General features: G+C 41.2%; 1 pseudogene; it reads left to right on the top strand.

Annotated features, from left to right (window-relative positions):
* The first annotated feature begins 328 nt into the window (after positions 1-328).
* Positions 329-2,380, top strand: LOC136524247 (4-hydroxyphenylacetaldehyde oxime monooxygenase-like; annotated as a pseudogene).
* The last annotated feature ends 6,312 nt before the right edge of the window (positions 2,381-8,692 follow it).

The following is an 8,692-nucleotide window of genomic DNA, read 5'->3' as shown; positions in this document are numbered from 1 at the left end:
ATGCCAGTAAAAATAGCTCACGTTTAACTAATTTTTTTGTGAATACTATTCATATTTACGGCTCTAAAATAATTTATTATGAAAATATATTTCGTAGTTAATCTAATGATATTTTTTTATAATCATAAATATTGATATTTCTTTATCTATAATTGATCAAACTTATAAGATATTAAACAATGACATTGTGCTAGAATTGTATTCTTTTCTGAACGGATGGAGTAAGTCATTTTTTTTAATGGGATGACTCGGTCGATGCCACAATCCAAACGCGCCATAAATTTCTCTCCCCATATGCGAATGTAGGGAACAACACACACTTGCAAGAATGACCGCCGCGGCGCTGTTCCCAGGCTTTCTACTCCAACTCCAACAATGGCGACTCCCTGAAACTTTTGTCGTCGCAGTGGCCCTTTCTCTCGTTTCCATCCTCCTCCTCTCATGGTCACGGACACGACGGAGCAGACGCAGGCCAGCTCTGAATCCGCCTCCCGGTCCGCAGACGCTACCGCTCCTCGGCAACCTGCACCAGATTGGCGCACTGCCGCACCGGAGACTGGGGGCGCTCGCGAGGCAGCATGGGCCCGTCATGCTTCTGCGTCTGGGCTCGGTGCAGACGGTGGTGGTGTCCTCGCCGGAGGCGGCGCGGGAGGTGATGAAGACGCACGACGTGCACTGCTGCAGCCGACCTGCCATGTCCGGGCCGCGCCGGCTTACATACGAATACAAGGACGTCGCCTTCGCCCCCTACGGCGCGGCGACCATGTCCGCGACATGCGCAAGCTCTTCATCCTCGAGCTGCTCAGCATGCGCCGCGTCCAGGCTGCCTGGGACGCCCGGGTGGCTGAGGTAGAGCAATCCATGACTGAGCTGCAAATAGCAATACTTCTTCTGTTCTATATATCGACAAGAGCTTTATATATTAGCAATATTACGTGCCTGAATCAATTGCTTATCAGCTGGTAAAAATGTTAGTTACACAAATCTAAACCATATATAATTGACTATAGGCAGGCAAGCTCGTCTTAAACCTGACCCGTGCCGGACCGAACCCGGTGGCGCTCAACGATCACATCTTCAGCGCCGTGGATGGCATCATCGGCACGGTGGTGTTCGGTGAAATCTATGGCACGGAGCACTTCAATTTGCAGTTCCTGAACATTCTTAGTGAAGTGATGGACATGCTAGGCAGCTTCTCCGCCGAGGATTTCTTCCCGGCCGTCTCATCGACCGCCTGACAGGCGTCACCGCCCATCGCGACAGGCTATTCCAAAGGCTCAATGCACTCTTGGAAGAAGTCATTGATGGGCACCTCAACACTGCTCACAATGAGCAGCTTGGCGACGGAAAGCGAAGATCAGATCTGGTGCAAGCACTGATTGGGCTTTTCAAAGACAATAATGGAAGTACGGTGCCTTTCACCCGTGACCATGTGAAAGCTATGTGCTATGTTCTTTGTAAGGGCCCGTTCGTTTACGTCGATTTCCGGTCGGAACGCTTCCCGTGATAGCTGACGGGTATAAAATACAGCTGGCTTCCGGCCGGGATCGGTTCCGGCACTCCGTTCCGCTCAAAACGAACGGGACCTAAGTGTTTATATATATATATATATATATATATATATATATATATATATATATATATATATATATATATATATATATATATATATTGTTTCATTATTAGTTAGTTCTCTCTAAATGACGATATTCATTTGGACTACAAATCCTGAAATTCACATGATGCATGCTAACATTCTCCCAGGACACTTTTGTCGGCGGCATTAACACTACCTCTGTTACCATGGTGTGGGCGATGGCAGAAATGATCCAGCACCCGAGTGTGCTGAAGAGTGTACAGGACGAAATCAGAGCTGTGGTAGGCGGCAAAGAGATGGCTTCACCTGACGACGTGTCCAAGCTCAAGCTCCTCAAGATGGTTGTGAAGGAGACCCTCCGGATGCATCCTCCCTTAACCCTGCTGCTTCCAAGGGAGACTATCCAACAAGTCAAAGGGTATGACGTTCCAGCAAATACAAGAATCATCATGAACGCGTGGGCAATCGGCAGGGACCCTGACATTTGGAAGGATCCAGAAGAGTTCAACCCAGAGAGGTTCATGGGGTCAGACGTCGACTTCAACGGTGCAAATTTCGAGTTCCTGCCTTTCGGCTCAGGTCGCCGGATTTGCCCGGGGATGGCCATGGCTGTGACTAACATCGAGTTCATCTTGGCCAACCTGCTTTACTGTTTTGACTGGGAACTCCCTGAGGGGGCGAGGAAAGAAGACATGAGCATGCAGGAGGCAGGGAGTCTGGCATTCCACAAGAAGACACCACTGCTGTTGGTACCAAGGAGGTACCAGACTAGTCAATGAACTAATGCACAACTAATGCTTGGAACACAGATGAGAAGTTACTACAGTAATACAGTATGTGGTATTGATATTTGGTTGTTCTTGTTTGTGTATCGAATGGATAAATGTCTGGTAGAATGGATATTTTTATTTGATGTGTGTTTCTATGTGTAAATATGGGCTTGTTTGGTTCGCGGTCAAAATTTACCATGCTAAAGTTATGTAAAAAATTCAGAATTGCTATCTGTTGCTTGTGTGTTTTCTTGTCTGGCAGCGCACGAATTTTTGCAGCGTTGATCGGTGGATGGAGGGCTGGAAGATGTTTGGTCAGTTTCCACCGATGTGCCCTTTCGTTGTCTCGCTGACCCACAGGGCCCACCCATGTGCCCACACTGTTTGTATTTTTGGGACTCGCGTCGGTAGCCGAGCAGTCGTCTCTCTCCCCCATTTCTTCCCCTTCTCCTCCTCGTTTCGCCATGCTCTCCGTCGTCGGCGACTCTGTGCTTCCCGGCGCACGCTCGAGGCGATTCATCGGCGGCGGCGGCAGTTGGTGTGGGGGAACTCGTGGTTCTTCGTCTCGGAGTCCTGCCGAACTGCTTCCCGGGCTCGCTCGAGGCAATTCATCGGCGGATGCGGCAGTTGGTGCGGGGGAACTCGTGGTTCTTCGTCTCGGACTCCTGGAAGATGTGTTGGTGTAGGATTCGTGGATCTCTACTTTGTTTAGGGCAGAGGCATAGAGTGCTCGGATTTGTGGGATTTCGGGTTGAGCTAGTTCGGTGGATGGAGATTTGGGTGGGGGTTTTAGGGTTGTAGCCTGGTATTGATGTGTAGGTTGGATTTTCTTCTGATTTGGGGGATTTGGTGTTGCAGGCAGGTAGATTGTCGTGCGAGGTTGTTAGCAGGCTTGAATTGCATTGGATTTGGTGGTTTTGGTTGTAGATTTCGTTGGGTTGGGGATGAATCGTCGATTCCACTGCCTTGTGTGTTGTCGATTCCTCTGTAGATGGGGTGGGGATGATGCGCAGCGCGGATTGAAATGCTTTGAGGGATGGTGCTTGGGTAGAGGAGTTGGAGTACGCGTGTTTTCTCGGGAAGCTGCTCGATGTGTTGCCTGAAGATCATGAGAGCATTTTGATTTGTTTCATCAATCATTCAATGTTTATGTTTCAGAAATGTCAGTGTTCTCTTTCTGTACTGCTCTGAAATGTCTGATACACATGTTGTGTTTAGTATCTTTCTGTCTATTTATTGTGTTATCTGTTCCATGATAATTTGCGATTCAGTTATTCAGTTTTTTCTGCAAATATGGACTGCATCTGTAGAATTTTTGTACTGCAGAGACATTATCTCAGTCTTGGTTAGTAATTTAGCCTTTCAGTTGTGCCTGGTGGATCGCAGTAGTCAGAGCAGTGATCTGTGCCTGCTGCATCAGTTGGTCTGCTTGTATAGGGCAATTACTTATTTGTTGCAGTTGCACTGCTTAGTAAGCCTGGGTTAAATGATGTCTGTAGATTTGTTAACATTGAATTTGTAAATGCATTCTGTCCACCCTGCATGTATTTGAACATATATACTTAGTGACATATGTCTAGTTGCACTGAGTAAATGATTATTTGAAGCAATATTTTAATCTAGTACCCGATTAGTTTGGTATATCAATTGTAGTGTTTCCTGCAACTTCTTTGTCCCATCTACTGTTTTGAGATCAAAGTTTGGTTCTGAGTTTTCACTTGCATGTCTATATGGTACCTGCAGTAGATGATGTGCATCATTTAGTAATGTTAAATTTATGAGGTTTCACCTGTAGTTCATGGGAAATAGATTTTTCCTAAACCTAAACTTAATTGTTGACATTTATATTAGCTAAAGTTATGCCCATCCATAGTTTTAGTGATCTGTAATACTTCCTGCTCCAGTCTAATTTTGCCCTATTCTTTGCCTGCGTTTAGTAATAAATGATGATATGTCAGTAGGATAAAGTTAAAGCATCATAAACAATTAGTATGTGAGATTATGGCCATTCCTAGGCACCTCTGTTCCTACACCACATCAAAACTAGTAGTTGAATTAATAGTGGTAAAAGTAGCAATACTTGCATGAGTCAGATCTTTAAATTGTATACATGTACAATAAAATTACATTAGCAGCAGGTGCAAGTTGCACTATGTCAGATGTGCAATTTTCTTATTTTTGTTCTTTAATTCAATGCTTGTTAGAACTTGGGGGCGAAACACAAGGCCCAAAGGATTAGATTTAGCGCTAAAGTTTGTTAGATTAGAGCTAAAGTTTTTTCTTCAATTTTGAGGGCAACCTCATAGGCATCTTCTGTTGTGGCCAGTTCTTTGGTCTGTGATGAATTTATAGGCATGCAACCCAACCTTTTTCCTTTTTCCTTTTTCAATGTCGGTGATGGTGATGGTGTAGTCTGAATATTAGAGTTCAATCATTCTTGTTTCTACATTCATTAATCAAACTAAATTTCTATAGTATCCACAGTGCCTTTAAGATGGTAATTTTACTAATTACTTGTGTAACTGTTTCTAAAATAAGATAATCTGAAATAAGATGGTAATTATACCAATCTCTTTTGTGTTGAGCATAAGCCATGTTGAAAGAGATAAATACTCAATAAACCAAACAAAACCAAACAATTTATAAGCTGTTTGGTTTATTGAGTATTTATCTGTTTGATTTTGTTGAATGCTATGTTTGGATTAGTGAGTATTGATCTGCTAAATCAGACAGTTCCAAGTCACACTCCTATTTTGGTAATATTAATTTTTCATGTGCTATTGTCTGTAGTCATTTTATAACTGAAACTAAAACTAGAGAACCCAAATATTAAGAGCGACAAATATGTTGGAATCTCTCTATCAATTTATTTTGTTCTTTCTAGTCTTAACATGTAGTGTTAGCACAAAGCAGTGTAGAGCTAGTTCAGTTGTAATCCGTACTTATGTTATTTCTTTATTTGTTTTGTAAGCTTTTAATATGTTGATTGTAGCTTTAATATTTTAATCTTTGATCGTTTGAGTTTAGATGGATAGGCGCATGCGGAGCTCTTCATGTCCCCCTATTATTCAATCGTCAGCTCCTCATGTTGAAAGGGAACCTATTTTAGTAGAAGTGCCTTTGAAAGACGACGATGTCTGTGCTATCTGCTTGGATGTCTTAGATATCAGAAAAGAGGACGATGACGAAGCTACTTTAGAGGCTGCCATGGAGACACTGAGGGTGCTGCCTTGTATGCATGTCTTCCACAAGATATTCATTTTTGAGTAGCTTGGTAGCGATAAGTCATGCCCTCTATGCTAATATAGGTATCCTAGTGTAAACGATGGTGATGATGTTGAGTTGTAGTTTGGTTAGTTGATATTATAAGTATTGGTTTTTTTATGAATACCAACTATTGCTGGCTTGTAATTATTATATTGAACTATGATATATAATATATTTGGTTCTAGTTATTCTAGTGATCTTAGTTCATTTTTTGTTTCCTAAAATTCATGTCATTGAGTTGTTTGGAGTTTTAGGTTATTTTTTCAGGAAGGCTCTCAGTTATTTTTTTATTTGTTCTGTAAGCGTCCAATTACTTTTCGAGCTAGTTGTTTTGCTTCTTCTTTTATTGGCTGCAACTAGCAATGAGGTCATTAACCAATTTTTTTTGTTATGTTATGTAGCCATGGATGATGATGAGTTTCTTTCTGATACTGAGTCTGGAAATGGTGAGAGTGAGGATGAATTTGGTATGAACTCTGAAGAAGACAACAACTCTGATTCTATGAATGTTAGCGAGGTACTAAGTTCACTTGATTTTATTTTGTTTGTGCACTTGTGTATTATAATAATATGATATATGTTGTTGCCTTTTTTAGGATGGAAATCCCGCAGATGATGATATTGATACTGCTGAGATGCTGAAGACTTTCAAGCATGTGCAGGAAGCCTTATCTGGAGTATGTTCTGAAATTTGTGTGGTGAAGATTCCTGTATTTAAATTGTAGCGCAGTTGTCTAATATAGACTAGTTACAAAATTCTTAGGCCAGGGAAATCATTTTTATGTTAATATTTTGTCTATTCCTTGACATCTAGTTATCTAGGTACTATTGTTCTCTTTAAGCCAGAACAGTTGAAAAAATGATAATATATTTACACCCTATCTTTTGTAGTGTGATGCAAGCCATTTATTTGGTTTTTTCTTTTAGTTTGCTAAGTTTGTTGACAACAAAGGGAAATCAAGACGGTCTAGCGTCAGGACGTGTTCTGGAAAGGTAAATTCAGTACCTAACTAATCTTCTTTTTTTGTTTGTCTCCATGTTTACTGAATTTAGTAGCTTAACTAGAATTTTTATATTATTTTTTGCATCGGTTTTCAGATTAACAGAACTGTCAGAGGCAGGGGTAAAGGGAAATCAAGTGCTGCTGCAAGTACATCAGAGAGAGCATCCTCTAGGTTCAATAGTAAGTATTTTGGAGAGATAATTGTCAAATTGGATGAGCGTAAGAAGAAGATTATTCGGGATCAGGGTTTTAGTATCTTGCTGGAGTATGATGGTTGTTCTGCACCTAGAGGCTTTGTGCACTGGATAGCAGATCAAGTTGATTTGAATTGCTGTGACATAGTTGTTGGAGGGAAAGTGATCCCATTTTCTGCAGAGGCAGTTCATCTTTTCTTTGGCCTTCCAATAGGTGGTGAAGACATTAGGGAAAATCATAATGACTTTGCAAAGACCAAGTTTCTTTCTAAAATCGATGAGGCTTCTCTGTCCCTGATCAATACCTTTGGTGAGAAGTTGTTAGGTGACACTTTGTCAGATGATGATGTGTTTTGGTAATTTATGGTTGTTGCTTTGTCCACTTTTCTATGTGCAAACTCTAGTACTCTTCCAAGCCCACAGTACCTTGGTGCTTTGATTGATGTATCTAAGGTGAAAGAATGGGATTGGTCCAAGTTTGTGTTTGATTGGCTGTTTGCTTCGATTTCAAACTACAAAAAGAAGAATAGAAGCACTATTGGTGGTTGCAGATACTTTCTTGCTGTAAGTGTTTCTGTGTTGCTCCTTTCTTCTCTGTATTCTATTGTTTGTCTTGGATATGTACCCTATTTTAGTGATGTCTTTGAAATCTTTTGTAGGCTTATTATCTTGATTTTGTCAACTTTGAAAACGCAATGGGCTCCCCCAAATCTACCAAGGATCCTCTGTTGGAAGGGCTCTTATGATCGTGTGTCTGGTGAGAAGTATGGAAAGTGCCCGATAAGTGTTGTCGGTTATATCACCGCCAAACTATGTGATGATTTCAGTGTTTTTGAGTTCTCTTGTTGTACTACATGTTGTATTACATGACACATACATCTCTTGTTGTTTTTGAGATCATGGCTGACTTGAATACATTTTGTGTAGGTGAAATCCATTGAGGACACTTGCTATGTAGAAGCATACCTACCGGCAGATGCTCGTGATTCCTATATGAATACTCTAGATAAACATTGTGATTTCATCCATATAGAGGTAGGTGCCTTGTCCAGTATGTTTATGAGTATTCTTCTATATTGAAAAATACATGATTCATATGGTACTATTAACTTGACATTACAAGACAAAGATGCTATGTGTGAGCTTTTCGAAAACCACTTGACAAGACTTGGCTATAGGAGTCCCGACACACTTGTTGCCAAAATGTTCAAGTACATGCATGAGCGTTATTGTCATGCCACCGACCCACCTGCTAAGGCTCAGAATTCTAATGCCAGAGTGGCTTCTCTGGCACATGATAATGCTAATGATGGAGGTGTTGATGTTATGCCTGCTGAAGATGAAGCCCCACTACCTTCTCCAACAGATGGTATTGTTCCGGAAGATGTCTTGGATCCGAGAATGACTGCTGTTAGAGGTAAAACAGCTGTGAAAGAAGTTGATGCTGCTGCTGGTATAGATGGTATTGTGGAAGATGTCCATCCCAAGGAAGAAGGTTCTGTGACTGAGAAAATGGAATCAGATGGCTTATACAATGCTTCTGGTACTGAGTATTGCGTTGCTTCTTAGCCAACTGAGATTCTTCCTTCGAGTAACTCATCTGCCCATGGTAGATGAAGTGTTCTATTTCATTTGTTTCAGCATTGAATTAACTTTTGTATATCTTGTTCATACTCTTTATGCATATTTTCATGTGTAGAATTAGGTGCAATGAATCGGAAGAGGAAAAAATGCATCATCCCAATCAACTAAAATTCTTCCTTCTAATGACTCACCAGCTCTAGGTAGATGAAGTGTTCTATAACATTGTTTCAGCATTCAGTTAACTTTTGTATCTCTTGCTCATATATTTTTTTTTGTA

The sequence above is a fragment of the Miscanthus floridulus genome, chromosome 18 (assembly GCF_019320115.1).
Source record: "Miscanthus floridulus cultivar M001 chromosome 18, ASM1932011v1, whole genome shotgun sequence".
NCBI lineage: Eukaryota > Viridiplantae > Streptophyta > Magnoliopsida > Poales > Poaceae > Miscanthus > Miscanthus floridulus.
The sequence above is the reverse complement of the archived record's forward strand: the minus strand, read 5'-3'. Positions and strand labels throughout refer to the sequence as shown.